Here is a 16,033-nt window from a genome sequence, read left to right as displayed (position 1 = left end):
TTATCGTAATATTATCTTCATCATGTATTTTTCCCCCTCTGCAGGCTGCTTCTCCAATTGACATTTTTTCTGAGCTCAGCTTCAGAAGGGGCAGGCGCTCCTGGCTTATGACATGGCTTCCCCATAATGCCTTGCAGGCAGCCTTTCAAAAATTATCTGCGGTTATTCCTCTCTCTACCCACATATGTTGGTCTCACTTTTACATTACTTCTGCTAGCTTGGCATTAAAGAGCCTGAAAGGGGTTGGATACAGCTTTAGAAGACATCAAAGAATCGGAATCGGGCACTTGAAATTAACAGTTAATTTATTCAGACCGGAAGCAAATTTCGGACATTTCGCTCATCCCTAGTGAGTCTGTATGTGTGTAGACAGGGCCCACTCTTTCTCCCTCACTCCTTCTGCCTCATAGTTCACATGGTTTCAGTGGGTAAAGATGTTCCAAGCAGTTATAGACCCTGCAATAGCCAATTATAGGGGCGGACAGGTATCTGCTAAATGGAGAAGGATATATTACAAGAGATATATTACAGTCTATGATCTTTACTATTGATTTTTTTGGGGAAAAAATACACAATAGATATGGTTTAATGGCCCTTTCAGTAAAGAGCACTATGTACACTCATATGCTGCATAAATTAAGTACAAATAAGTATTTGGAATGGAAGTAAAAATTGTAGTTACCGTAATCTTTAAAGGGGTATGTATAATACCCATGACCTATATGATAAACACATACCTGTGATGTATGCCAAACAGTGGAACATGCCACCCAAAGGCTCCCATGCTAAAAAAAAACATACTGCACGTATACTTTTTATGAGGGATTCCTCAGGATGGAAAAGTGTATTTTAATATGCTATTCCATCCTCCAAAAAAGGTATACTGATGTATACCGAACCAACGGAGGCCGAAAGGTCACTCTTTCTGGCCTCTGATTGGCTAATGCAGCCCTATGGACACGTTTACCATGCACGTTGGGAGCTTTCCTGACGTATACACTAAAAATAGGAACAAACCATGATGTTCTTGTAGCTTTATGTCCAACTGACACAGGAGCTCTGATACTTTTAACAAGCTGGGCACCTGTGTCAGCTGGTCATGATCGGAATGGGTTTTCAGCCTGTCAATATTTACATTCACAGTCACAAGATATACAAACTTTATGGATTTCTTGCGACCTGTGTCGCAGCCAAAGTCACATGTAAAAGTAAGAAGCACATATAGTATAAACACTGTGTGCAGGCTAGGTGTTCCTTTAATTTGTATAAAAAAATTGAATTTAATGTTTACAAAGATTTAAAATTCATTTGAACTAGCAGTTTGTCTTACATTGAATGGTTTCATTGGTTTCATGTTTAGTGTTTTTTTTCCTTGAATGACATATTAAAGTATCTTTGTCTAAAAAAGTTCTCATAACACTCACATTTACTTGCAGTGAGGGGTTATTCAATGAATTCATCATTCTGCTTATGTCATTATACCTCTCCATCTCTCCCCTATGCCTGTCACACACTAGCTTTAGAGCACAACCTCATGTCTCAGAACTTATCTTTCACTGAAATACTCTGTTTGTTAAATCCCTTAATGTGCATTACGGAGCCTCCATTATTTCCATATGTATGGGAAATAGATTTGAAAAATAAAAGTCAATGAAAGTCATACATGACACCGTTACGTTAATAAAATGCAGAAGGATTGGAGCAACAGTATGCAATACATTCTCCAATTACTTTCTTCTTATTTTAATTCCATAGATGTTTGGAGAAAAGGCTTCAGGTTACAGTAAAAGCTACTTAACCATATGAACGTAGTGTCATTTCAGATTTGTCATTTTTTTGCAGCCCTGAGTTGAGCCTAGGATTGTGCAGCACTGAATAATAATAATAACAATAATAATAATAATAATCTTTATATAGCGCCAACATATTCCGCAGCACTTTACAATTTAGAGGGAATATCTGCAGACAATATCAGACATTACATAGCGACAAAACAAATTAATAATTCAAACAAGAGGAGTGAGTACCCTGCTAGCAAGAGCTTACAATCTTTGAGGAAAAAGGAGTGGCCAAAAATGTAAAAATTATTCTTTTTGTACAATGGTCCAGCCATCTTTTATAAATATAGGATAAAACACATAAAGCTGCATGAGCCGGTCAGCAGCCAGTATTTGTGTGTGACAGACATGAAGTGTATTATGTTGCGAAGAGAGTGTGTTGGATATTCCTAAATGAATAAGTCAGGATCTGATGACTAATGAATTAGGGAGCAAAGAAAAGGAGTCAGATTAGGGAATGTTATAAGCTTATCTAAAAAGTGTGATTTCAGGTCACTCTTAAGACTGAATGTTGGGAATTAATCTGATTGTCTGGGGTAGCACATTCCAAATAACTGGTGCAGCACAAGAAAAGGCTTGGAGGCGGGAGTTCAGGTTATGGGGGATATTAATCTAAGATTGTTGGCAGAATGTAGAGCATGGGTAGGGTGGTAGACAGAGATGAGGGAGGAAATGTAAGAAAGATGCAGCACTGTGGTGGCTAGCACAAGGTAGAAGCATTGGTGTAGCGGTTGTTCAGATTTGAGCCTGGCTGCCGCATTCTGGATAGATTGCAGAGGGGAGAGTTTAGTGAGGGGGAGACTGAATAGTAATGAGTTACTGAAGTCAAGACGAGAGTGATTCAGGGCGACAATGAGAGTTTTGACTGTTTCCACAGTAAGAAAAGAGCGGATCCTGGTGCAGCGTGCAAGTTACTGAATATAAGGGGTAAAGAAAAGATCTGAGTCAAACATAACCCCAAGACACCGGGCGTGCTGCATAGGAGCTATGGTAGCATCACACACTAAAACATCAGAGTGGAAAAACAAAGAGCTCAGTTTTTGAAAGATTCAGTTTCAGATAGAGAGAGGACATGGTGTTAGAGAAAGACAATCACTAGTGTTTTGTATTGGAGCAGGGGGTGATGTCACAGGAAGAGGTGTATAATTGGGTTTCATCAGCGTAGAGATGGTATTGGAAGCCAAATCTACTGATAGATTGTCCATTAGGGGCTGTGAAGAGAAAAAATAAGAGAGGACCTAGGTCTGAACCCTGAGGAACCCCAACAGCAAGAGGAAAAAGGTGAGGAAGTAGTGCCAGCAAATGAGACACTGAACAAGCAGTCAGAGAGGTAGAAAGAAAACCAAGAGAGAGCAGTAGGCTTAAATGGGTTTTCCAGACACTTAAAATTGATGGCCTATCCTCAGGAATACCTGTGAATCTCTGCTAAAAGCGTGTCGACGACTCACAGTGATCAAGAAATGAAGGGGAAGGTCCCTTCAAAACAGCTGATTAACAGGGGTTTCGAAAGTCGGACCCCGACTCATAAGTTATTGATGGCCTATCCTGAGGTTAGGCCATCAATTTTTAGTGGCTGGGAAACCCATTTAAGGCCAATAGAGTGGAGCATACTGAGTAGGAGTTGGTGGTATGCAAACAATGCAGAGAGATCTAAAAGCATTAATACAGAGTAGTTGCCGTTAGATTTAGCCGTCAGGGGATGATATTAGACTTTAGTAAGGGCAAGTTTCTGTAAAGTGCGGAAACCAGATTGTAAGTGGTCGAGAAGAGAATTAGAAAAGAGATAGTGGATAATAAAAAATAAAAAGTGGATGCAATAAAAAAAACATTTGCCTTTCATGCTAAAATTATTTGATCTCAGCAAAGGGGTGCTATGTGATCTTTTCTATGAGAGAACATTAGTGTGTGGAAAGGCACACATAAGTTTCCAGGAATATCTAGTGTTAGGTATGTTTTACTGACACATAAATACTATATACTTTATAATAGAAATAGTACTGATGCCATTCAACTAAGACAAGACGGAAATGACATCTTAAAGTGCCTAATGATATTTTACATTGCTGATGATATCAACAACAACAACAACAACAACAACAACAACAACAGTAACAGGGCAGCATTATAGGAATAGGAAATATATTGGGTCCTTGTGTCAATGGGGCCTGTCGGGTGTCGCCGTTGTCAATCATGCAACGTATCCGGCACAGCGTTGTGTCTTACATTTTGAACAAAAACTGATATTAACAGAGCTTCATAACCGTTTATAGGAAAGTACTCTGCTACAAATAATACAATTCTGGAGAGACATAATGCATGATACTAATTTACTATAAGAATATTATTGAAAATTGATGATAATTAGCCACAAGTGATAGTTCCTGGAGAAGGAAAGATTTAGTGACTTATTTTATGCTTTTCTCATGAGCACTTCCAGACAGGAACTTGATATATTAAACAGTTTACCTTTCTACAGAATACAGAACACCAGTGATTGTCTGTCCGCTGTCTCTAACATCATGTCCTCTCTCTATCTGAAACCGAATCTTTCTAAAACTGAGCTCCTTGTGTTCCCACCATCTACTAACCTCCCAAAACCTGATGTCTCCATCTCAGTGTGTGGCACTATCATCACTCCTAAGCAGCACGCCCGCTGTCTTGGGGTTATTTTTGACTCAGATCTTTCCTTTACTCCTCACATACAATCACTTTCATGCTCCTGTCATTTTCACCTCAAAAACATCTCCAGAATCCGCTCTTTTCTTACGGAGGAAACCGCCAAAACTCTCATTGTTGCTCTGATTCACTCTCGTCTTGACTACTGTAACTCATTACTAGTCGGTCTTCCCCTCACTAAACTCTCCCCGCTCCAATCTATCCTCAATGCAGCAGCCAGGCTCATCTTTATGACCAACCGCTACACCAACGCCTCTAATCTGTGCCAGTCACTGCACTGGTTGCCCATCCCCTTCCGAATAAAATTCAAACTTATTACTCTCACCCACAAAGCTTTCCACAGTGCTGCACCTCCTTACATCTCCTCCCTCATCTCTGTCTACCACCCTACTCGGGCTCTACGTTCTGCCAACGACCTTAGATTAAAATCCTCCATAATCCGAACCTCCCACTCCCGTCTCCAGGATTTCTCTCGTGCTGCACCCGTCCTCTGGAATGCCATACTCCAGACAATCCGATTAATTCCCAATATCCACAGTTGTAAACGTGCCCTGAAAACACATCTATTTAGACAGGCCTATAACATTCCCTAATCTGACTCCTTTCCATGGCCCCCTTTTAGATTAGTCATCAGAATAAGATTCCCTCACACTCCTTCTCTTCATGTCTGTCATACACGGATACTGGCTGGTGACCGGCTCATGCAGCTTTATGTTACCACCGCATGTGTATAAAAATGGCCGGATCATTGTACAGAACAAACACTGATACACTTTGTGTTTCCCTTATGTCCTCATAGATTGTAAGCTCTTGCGAGCAGGGTCCTCACTCCCCAGGTTTGAATTGTAAATGAACTTTGTCACTATGTAATGTCTGATATTGTTTGTTTCATGTCCCCTCTAAATTGTAAAGTGCTGCGTAATATGTTGGCGCTATATAAATAATGATTATTATTATTATTATTATATAGTGCTCAGTTATCTCCGTCAGTCCCATAGGGAATAAACAGAGCGGCAGGGCGCATGCAGGACCGCTGCATCATTCAAACTGGGGACCTGGGACCCCCGTTCTCATGATTGGTGGGAGCCCCATAAGTGGAAACCCTAGCAATCAAACACTTATCACCTATCCTGTGACTAAGTGATAAGTTGTTATAGTGGGAAGAACATTGATTTGGAGGAGAGTAATCAAAAACGTCCATGTCCTATTTCTTTATTAATTTTTTCAAGAAAACCATGTGTTAAACATTAATGATTACTCATAGACTTGTGTGTAATTATTTCTGTAACAAAGTTTTGTCATATGAACCATTTTGTGACAGTAAAGTAAACCTCCAATAATCTGTCACTCTATGGACCTGTATGACAACATGTTATTAGACTTTTTATTGTTAAAAATAAGCAAAATAAAAAGAAATGAGCTTAAGGCCTAATGCCCACTTCAGTGTTGGTGTTCAGTGTGCTAGCCGTTTTTCTGACGGCTAGCACCCTAACCTATTCATTTCAATGGGGCCATGCACACTTCAGTATTTTTGACGGTCCCGTTGCTCCGTTCCAATCCAAAGTAGAGCATGTCCTACTTTGGTCCGAGATTCCGTGACCGTGAGGCCCATGCAAGTCAATGGGGCCGTCAAAAAAACTGCAGGCACACTGAAGGCATCCGTGTGCCGTCTGTGTGTGACGGAGCCGTTGCTGGGCAGAAATACATTACAGAAATATTACACTAATCGGCAGCCACTTGTCTCTATCCATCACTGATAGAGAAAAGAGGCTGCTGATTAAAAATAAAAAGCAGTTCATACGTACCCGGTCGTTGTCTTGGTGACGAGTCCCTCTTCTTCCTCCAGTCCGACCTTCCTTTCTGATGCGGCAACCTGTGATTGGCTGCAGAGGCCGCTGCAGCCTGTGATTTGCTGCAGAGGCGGTCACGTGGGATGAAGCGTCATCCCTGGAGGCCGGACTTCTGACGTCATCCTGACGTGCGTGACCACCCCTACAGCCTGTGATTGGCTGCAGTGGTGACATGAATGAAACGTCATCGCTGGAGGCCGGACAGGAGGAAAGTAAATATGAACTTATTTTTTTTTTTTACATTTTATTAAAATTTTATTTTCCGAGCGCCGAGCATGATACTGTCCAGGGTGCTGAAAGAGTTACCGCCGATCAGTGCAGCCCATTAACTCTTTCAGCACCCTGGACAGTACCATGCTCGGCGCTCGGAAACGGAAACACGGAGTGCTCGCGGGAGTGCACACGGCCGCTAAAACGGGCACACGGATCCGTCAAAAACAGCCGTGAAAACGGTGTCGGAAGTGTGCACGAGGCCTAACTTCACCGCAGCACTCTGCCACACGAGCACCACTCCGCCACAGCACCACTCCACTGTGAAGGATGGAGTGGACAGAAGTTAATGTTTATAATAATTTTCTTTCTTTAATAAAATATAGACTATAGAGTTGTGTACATAATTGTGATGAAGCATAGTAGGATTAGATAAGTATACGTGGCAAGATGGCCCCTGAACAGGGACTACGCACTAATAAAATAACAAGTCACTTCCTGGTATGAACAAACTATGAACTATGAAGACATATCTAAAGGACCAGATAAGGGTGAACCTATCCAAGGATGACACAAGTAACAAGAGGCTTACAGTGATACGTGCTTTTATAAAAGTGTGATAACATGTACCCACCCCCAGGAGAAAGGAGATATAGAACAAATGTGTGTAATAAAGCAGTGACGCCTCTCCTTATGTTGAGTGAGGAGCTTTGTACCAGACTCTGTGTGGTGTGATTCCTTTCGTACGAACTCAGCGTATTATCCCTGCCGGTTGAGACTGATTAGTACCCGAACACCACCACAGCTCAACAGTACACTACAACACAGATGCACAGCTCCACAGGACCACTCCAGCACAGCTCCACAGCACCAGTCCACCACAGCTCCACTTCACCACAGCTCCAGCGCACCACCAAACCTTCACCACACTACTCCTCCACAGCACCACTCTACCCCAATTAACACTAACAATCCATCACAGCTTCACTGCACTACTTTATCACAATTTATAGTACCATACCATTACAAATCCACTGTACCTCTCCACTACTGCTCCATAGCACCCCTTCACAGCTCCACATCACCCTCACCATAGCCTGACTAGCTGACCCACCCATCCTACACTACAGCTTCATATCTCTATAAATTAGCTTCATACCTCCCCATCAACTTTAGTATGTTCTTCCTTCAATGCCACTATGGCTTCATAACAGCTTTTTCTTTAAACACCTCGTCCTTTCTTTTAAGTTAATCTTTTGAGTTTCTACTTTTTGTTTTTTTTTATAGAACATCTGTTGTGATTTATTGGACATGAAAGTTTGAATGCTGAGTGCAACTGTCAATGTTTAAGTCATGTTGCACCAAAGCAAAATCTACACAAACTTTGGAGTTCAATAATTTGGTATGCGTGCTTATTCGGAGACGCTCCCAAAAGAAATGCACTTAGGACTGCCTTGATTTTTACTTAATTTATATATGTTTGCATATGTTACTTTGTGTTGCTAATATGTTAATGTTGTACCTTTAATTAAAAAGGTCTTGACAACACAGTGGGCACTCAGGATATGGCAGGCTCTGTTAAGGGTGCAGACACCTGAGTGTGGAAATGCAAAGGTTTCGTAAGTAGGTGGAGCTGGTTCTGTAGGAGGTGCTGTGGTGCACTTAGCGGTTGGAGGGAGCACGTCAGTGGAGCATGACGGTGTGTGAGATACAGAGAAAGAGTATAGTAGAGGAAGCTGCAGAGGGGATACCACATGGGACTGGCATTGCTGTTGAAACTGGAGATAGGTCTGTGAAGAAGAGTGGGTTGTGCTAGCGTTCTACAGGCACATTGTGCCATTCCTATGTAATTCCTCCTGGAAATGGATGAATACAATGTGAATAGATTGACAACTGGGTTTTACCCTGCACCTTGTTGAAGGGGCTTGTCCCTACTAAATCTGACATTGTCCAGTCAGTGTTGACAGTGTCAGACTGGGTAGGGACATGCCCTATTGACAAGGGGAATTGTAACACCTAGTTGTCAATTTAGTCATATATTTCCAGGGGGAATAACAGAGGTGCTCCAGAATTGTAAATTCATGGGGAATACAAATATTTACTAAAACAGACGTGTTGTGACAGCAGAAAGGCCCTCTTTAAAAAAAAAAAAAAAAAGTCCCTGTAGTATGTGGAAATGTCTTTTGAATAGGTTATCTGGAGCTAGTGTTGTTCACCCTTGAAGATTCAGGGTACTGTACGAAGTAGTTCTGATCAACAGAATGAAAACGCTTTTGGACTTGGCTCCCACTAGTCATTGATCCCACCGGTATTGATGTGAATTTTGAATTCAGAGCAGTTAGGATGTGTACATTGATGTGGATGTAAATGTGATCCTCATGAAGGTCCCTTGTCGTAATGATCATAAAGCATTGTTATTGTGACTAGTAGGGAAGCGCATCCCCATACAGGCCCTGTGGGCTCTAAAATACTCAATGTAATTTTGTTTTGTACTTGTGAAGAATACCTTAACAGGGGCATTGAAGCTTATCTTCTTGATAGTTGGTGTATCTATAAAAGGCAACACATCCTTTTATAGGCCACATTGCCATTGAAAGGCCAACATATTTTCTATTATGTATGTGCGACGGTTTTATTTCAGCCCCCACTTAGACACATGGAGCAGTTGTTTTGTGAATAGATGACTGCAACTACTTGTTAATCCATCTTATAGATTCTCATGTTTTACAGATATTCATTATTCCTAAATAAAATACTGTGCTACTATATGCTTCACATGTATTACTTTCATTGGATTTAAAGTAGGTTCTGAGAATACACCAGACAATGTGTTTTTTCTTTACTACAATAAATGCAACTATGGCTGTCAAGTAACTACCTTCAGAAAATCGTTATAAAATTAAGCACCTTAAGAGTGATGACAAATCCATGCACTCCCTGTAGCTGTGTGTAAGAGTAATTTCCACCCACCGTGGCACTCTGTGGAAAGAATTCTTGACAGATCGGCAGACGGCAGGGAGAATTAATTTGGGCTCTATTTAACGGGAACGAACAAGCAGATGCTTGTGTTGACATAGCTATTTGTTTTCAGGTTTTGGCATAACGGTACGTCACTCTACTCTGTAAATTTTCTATACAGTACCACTGACTTTTATCCCATTCTTAGTAATTCGGTTTAGTCACTATAGGTTTTTATTGGGAATTTAAGTCAGCAAGTATAGTTTATTTCGCAATCAAGTAATGTAAATTTAACTGTCAAATTTGCACACTCAACATATATTGCTCTGGGTGTTTTTACATTTGTCCTGTTAAACTATGTAGTAATGTGTGTTAATAATGAAAATGTAATTAAGTTATGCAGTAATTCATGGTATACATCTGACAAGATATGTTATTGAGCAGATGAGGGAACCATACATTATAATGCCCACGCAGATGCCCTATACATTATAATGCCCCCATAGTTGCCCCATACAGTATAATGCCCCATAGATGCACCCATACAATGTAAAGCCAACACAGATGCCCCCTGTAGAGTATAATGCCCACACAGATGCCCATATAAATTATAATGCCCACGCAGATGCCTCCATACAACATAATGCCCACACAATTTCCCCATACAATATAATGCCCCCTTAGCTGCAAGCCTGCAACCATAAAGTATAATGCCTCATAGATGTCCCCATACAGTGTAATGGCCCCATATCTGCCCCCTATATAGTATAATGTCCCTTTAGCTGCCCCATACAGTACAAAGCCCTCTTAGCTACCACCATACAGTATAATGCCCCATAGTGCCAAATAAAAATAAAGACTTACCCAGCCCGTTCCCACGACGAGTGAAGTAGATCCCTCTGCTTCTCCTCTCAGTACTATGAGTGGCTCGTCGCAGACAGACGCGATGACATCACGGCATCGCGCCTGTCTGGGCCGAGTGGCACACGGCCGCTTCACACAATGAATGCTGGAGCAGGGAGCTGACGGTTCATTGCTTCAGCATTGGATTCGGCTGTATCTGTGTCCTGAAGACAATTGACAACGGGACATACTACCGGCCACCTGGGACAGCGGTACAATGCCTAGAATCTGTCTCGCTGAATCCGGGATGGTTGGGAGATATGCTTCTCTGTTATTCAGAATAACTCAGGGGTTAAAGGGGTTGGCCTCTTTGTATGTACTACTATTAAACGTGTGTGAGGCAGGAATATGGACAACTTACTAGTATACATTCTTTAGAAGTTCTTTGTTGTTTCCTTCATCCGGCAAGCAATGCCCCCTGGTTACAGAAAGACCTTCCTCCGTGTCAGCACGCCGCTTCTTCCACAAAAGGGCAGAAAATGGAGGGTCCTGTGCTGAGGCATGTACATGGTAATCTGTGCATGCGCTGGTTTCCTGCGCAGATAAAATAATGGGAGATTCCTTCAGCTTCCATTGAGAAACATCTGCGCTCATTACAGGATGGATATGGGGGGGGGGGTATATGGCAGTCCCGGATCTAAGCAGTGTGCTGCTATTATATTATAGCAGAACCATCAAATAAACACAGTGAGCCCCCTTGCTGTTAGTTATGGGGGCTCACAGGCGTAAAGCCGCTGAGCCAGGGACAGTTGTAGGAAAGGGGTTATGTGAGGGTTAATAGGCTGCTTACCTGGTGTGCGGCCTCTTTTCCTGGAATTTTCTTCTGTTCTGGACATGGATCGTCACCAGCTGCTTCAGGCGCTGCGCGCCACTATCGCTGCAGATGGGAGCGACTGGCTGCAGTCCCTGCTGAGGGAGTCAGCTGAGTCTGATCCAGCTCCTTTGGCCGGGGGGCGGCGTTCGGCTCGGGCCTCTCATCCGCAGGTCCAGCTCTCTCCCTCCACTTCTGGTGGGGTGCGGCCAGCGACGAGGGCTGCGAGTGCAGCAAGTGTTCCGGCCCCTTCCCCATCGGTAATGCTGCCTCTTCTGGCGCCGATGCTTCCAGGAACGGGGGTGTCGGCGGCCAATGTGTGGGATGTGGTTCCCCTGACACAGGGGACCAGGGGAGCCACGGGTGTGGTGGGCATTAGGCCCCGCCCACTGGATGGGAGGGGATTCGTGGGGCAGGCCCTAGCGCCGGCTTCCATTTCGGCGGCTGCAGCTGCTTCACCAGCTGGGAGCGTGCCGCTGCTCCTGGCATCGGAGGGAAGAGAGGTGGGGGGTTTTGAAGGGGAGGGGGGAACAGTGGGTGGAAGAGTCGGTTGATAATGGCTCCTTTGAAGGGTCGGAGCTCTTCTTTTCGGGCCAGTCAGCCCCTCCCGCTGATGTTCTGCCGGTGCTGCCTGGGCCGGCGGCCACTGTGTCAGCAGCAAGTATAAGTGGAGCATGCCGGGATCGGTCCTATAGCAGGCACGGGGCGAGTAGGGCTGGGTCGCAGTCGGTTGAGGAGACATCGGCGTCATCATTATCATCGGTATAGGCGGTCTCCATCTGACTCATCGTCGTCCGACGACTCCCGGGATAGTTGGCGGGCGGATCGGAGCTGTAGCAGGAGTGGTCATGCTGCGTCTGACTGGGGTATTCGGAGTCGCTGTTCCTCGGTTGGCGTAGTGAGGGTCGCTGCCCCTACGCCAGATGTGGTTTCGGTGGCCCCGGTGGCCACACCGGCCGAAGTGGTTTCGTCTGTGCCTGGAGGTGCGTCTGCTGCTGGACACGGTGAGTATGCCTGCCTTCGGGCTTGGAATGATAACATGTCTGCCACAGATTTATTGTCTGTGGTGCAATCTCTGGTGGCGGGGGCCGTCACGTTGCCCGTGGGACCGTCGTCGCAGGCCGTGGGGGCGAGGTCCATGGTGGAGGCGTCCACGTCTATGACCAGTCCGTCGGTCCCCGCTTTCAGAGATTCTTATTTTTGTAGTGTGTCTCCCTTGGGTGCTCATGTGTCTGAAGAGGTGCGTGAGAAAATTGGGAAGAATGCTTATATTGATATTTGGCCTCTTTTGTCGGTTGATTCGTCGACGGTGGATAAGGAGCGTAGACTTGAACGGGGTGAGTTGAGTAAGCCTAGGGTGGTGCGATCGTTTAATAATTGGGTACAGGCCTTTGCTATTTTGGGGGGTGTTTAGTCAGGCTCGGCCTGAGTGTGCGGGGCAGTTGTTTGTCTATTTGGACACAATCTTTAGCGTGTATAAATCGCACGGTGGCACGGCTTGGTGGCGGTACGATGAGGAGTTCCGTCGGCGTCTGGTGCAGAGGCCGGAGGTGGGGTGGGATACGAAAGTGACTGATGTGTGGTTGCGCTTGATGATGGCGCAGCTGCCCTTTCAGCCCGCCGCCCCCGCCTCTTCCCCTTCCAGGGGGAGCGGGGTTGGCGGGGGGGTTGGGGGTGTCCGTCGGGCCGGGGCCTGTTGGCTCTTTAATGAGGGACACTGTAGATTTTATGCCTCTTGTAAATTCCGACATGAGTGCTCCTCGTGTGGAGGGACCCATGCAGCGGTCAGGTGCTCCCGTCGAGTGGCAGCGGTCGCCCGCCCTGCGGATGTTGGTAGAGGGGAGGACGCCGGTGCGCGTGTCTGCGATGCTCCCGTGGTTAAGCCGATATCACAAGATGGCGGAAGCGGCCCTGCTTAGAGTGGGTTTTTGTTTTGGGTTCTTTATTCCGTTTACTGCGCAGGCGGACCCGGTTATGTCGCGGAATTTGAAGTCGGCAGAGGAGTTTCCAGCCGCCATTAGGGAAAAGGTGGAAAAGGAAGTGGAGCTTGGCCGGATGGCTGGCCCATTTTCTGCATTGCCCTTCCCGAATCCTCGGGTGTCGCCCCTGGGTGTGGTTCCTAAGAAGAGCCTGGTAAGTTCCGTCTGATTCGCCATCTGTCCCATTCTAAGGGGCGGTCGGTGAATGACGGGATTGATAGTGACTTGGCGACTGTCTTGTATGTTTCGGGCCGTCGAATTGGTGTGTCGGGCGGGGGCGGGCGCCCTTATGGCCAAGTCTGATATTGCGTCCGCTTTTCGTTTGTTGCCTGTTCATGCGGATTGTTTTCATCTGTTGGGCTGTGCGTTGGAGGGGTTTTTCTATTATGACATGTGTTTGCCGATGGGCTGTTCGATTTCTTGTTCTTATTTTGAGGTGTTCAGCTCATTTCTGGAATGGGCAGTGCGGGATCTCATCGGTTCTGGGTCGGTGACTCATTACCTGGATGATTTTTTGTTTGTAGGGCCCGGGTCCTCGGGGCAGTGTCAGTTTTTGTTGAGGTCCTTTCAATTTCTTGCTCAGCATTTTGGGGTCCCCCTTTCTGAGGAAAAGACGGAGGGGCCGGTGAAGGTGTTGTGTTTCCTGGGCATTGAAATCGATTCGGTTGCTATGGTTTTTCGCCTTCCGGCGGAAAAGGTGGTGAAATTGCGTGCCGCATTGGACATGGCTTTGGCTGCACGGAAGTTGGAGTTACGGCAGATTCAATCGTTGTTGGGTTTGTTGGTCTTTGCGGGTCGTATTATGCCCATGGGGCAAGTGTTTGCCAGGAGGTTGTCCTTAGCTACAGTGGGTGTTTCTGTGCCTTCTCATCATGTTCGGATTTCTAGTTCTGTTAAGGCGGATTTGCGCATCTGGCGCACTTTCTTGGAGGACTACAGTGGGCGTACATGTTGGAGGGCGCCGTCCATTTCCAGTGTGGACTTGGAATTGTTTACGGACGCGGCTGGTGCAGTGGGTTTTGGGGCGTTGCTGGGTTCGGCGTGGTGCGCTGAAGCTTGGCCCGATTCCTGGAGGGACAAGGGATGGTGTGCGAATTTGACGTTGTTGGAACTTTTTCCCATAGTTGTCGCCATTGAATTGTGGGGGGCGTGCCTCTCCAACAGGTCTGTGGTGTTTTGGTCAGATAATATGATTGTTCTTTTTGCTGTTAACCAACTTACTTCTTCCTCAGGTCCGGTTTTGGCTTTGCTCCGTCATTTAGTGTTGCAGTGCTTGCAGTGTAACATCCGTTTTCGTGCTCGCCATATTCCAGGTGTTCATAATGTTGTTGCTGATGCCTTATCTCGTTTTCATTGGCAGGTTTTTCACTCTCTTTGCCCGCAGGCGGAGCGGGAGGGGACCAGCTGCCCGGAGTTCTTTTGGAGGCTGCTGGATCGGAGTTAGTGCCGTTGGTGAGGTCGTCCCTTGCGCCCTCTACCTGGGCTACTTACGGTAATACGTGGAAGGAATGGTTGAGTGCTGCGGGGGATAGACGGGTAGGGGAGGATCCGGTGCTGGGCATGACTGTGACGCTAGAGTATTTAACAGCTTTGCGCGAGCGGGGTGTTTCAGGGATGGTAGCTCAGCGGCGTCTGGCCGGGGTTGCTTTCTTTTCCAAGTTAAGGGGGTGGTCGGACGTGACCAAGTCCTTTTTTTTTTTGCAAGCCTTGAAGGGTTGGAAGAAGTTGGCTTCCAGGAGGGAGTCGCGTCGTCCGGTGTCCTTTTCTTTTTTGCAGGAACTGATAGGGGCGCTGCCGTCGGTTTGTTCTTCTCAGTATGAATCAGTTTTGCTTTCAGTGGCTTTCTCGTTATGTTTTTTCGGGGCTTTGCGGATTTCGGAACTAGTTCCGCTGGGGGCCGGCTCGGCCGGGGGGGGTTGCTTTTTGAGGATGTAGTGCTTTCATCGGTGGGGGTTCGTTTGCGTATTCGTGGCTCTAAGACGGATGTGTTTGGTCGGGGTTGTTGGGTTTCGCTTCGGCCAGTACCGGGTTCAGCTTGTCCGGTGGCGGCGGCTTCATTGGGGATACGTAGTTCAGGGGTACAATTTTTGTCGCATTCGGATGGGTGGCCGCCTTCTTGGTTCCAGTTTTCTGCTATTTTCCGTAAGGCTTTGGTTCAGGTCGGTAAACCGCTGGGGGAGTACGGTACTCATTCGTTCCGTATTGGGGTGGCTATGATGGCCAGTGAGTCAGGGTTATCGGATGCGGCAGTGAGGCGCATCGGTAGGTGGAAGTCAGATTGTTTTGCTGGTTATGTTCGTCCGGATCTTATGTTGCATTAATTCAGTTTTCGTTTTAGGTTCCAGAGCATCGGTGTGGATTATCGGGCACTCCTATGTGTTCTGGGCGGAAAGGAGGGCTGCCATACGCCCTGGGGGAAGATCGTTGGGCTTTGCAAGTGCCGAAATCTACTGGAGGGGCCTCCGGGGCCTGTGCTGGTTGCAGGCACTGCCCGAAGTGGTCGACATCAGCTGATACCAACTGTTTTGGTTGTGCATTTGGGAGGAAATGATCTGTGTTCGGTTAGGTTGGGGAAGTTGATCTCGCTGATACAGTCGGACTTTCCTCCGGTTAGTGTTAGTCTGGTCGGAAATAGTTCCTAGGTTGGTGTGGCATGGGGCGCGGGATGTGAATGCCATTGAGCGGGCGAGGCACCTCTTAAATACCAGGGTGTCCCGGTTTGTCCGTGCTAGGGGAGGTGTGGTGGTTCGTCATTGGGAGTTGGAAGGTGACAACAGTGGATTGTTGCTGCCAGACGGGGTGCACTTG

General features: G+C 46.1%; 1 long non-coding RNA gene across 1 annotated transcript; it reads right to left on the bottom strand.

Moving 5' to 3' along the window:
• Positions 1 to 287: 287 nt before the first annotated feature.
• LOC142741100 (uncharacterized) lies at positions 288 to 10,964 on the bottom strand. The gene is made up of 2 exons (XR_012880998.1): positions 10,797 to 10,964; positions 288 to 489 (listed from the first exon to the last, which is right to left on the bottom strand). It is a non-coding gene; the product is annotated as an uncharacterized LOC142741100 (long non-coding RNA).
• Positions 10,965 to 16,033: the final 5,069 nt, after the last annotated feature.

Source organism: Rhinoderma darwinii, chromosome 2 (assembly GCF_050947455.1).
Source record: "Rhinoderma darwinii isolate aRhiDar2 chromosome 2, aRhiDar2.hap1, whole genome shotgun sequence".
NCBI classification, from domain to species: domain Eukaryota; kingdom Metazoa; phylum Chordata; class Amphibia; order Anura; family Rhinodermatidae; genus Rhinoderma; species Rhinoderma darwinii.
This window is presented reverse-complemented; position numbering and strand designations above follow the sequence as displayed.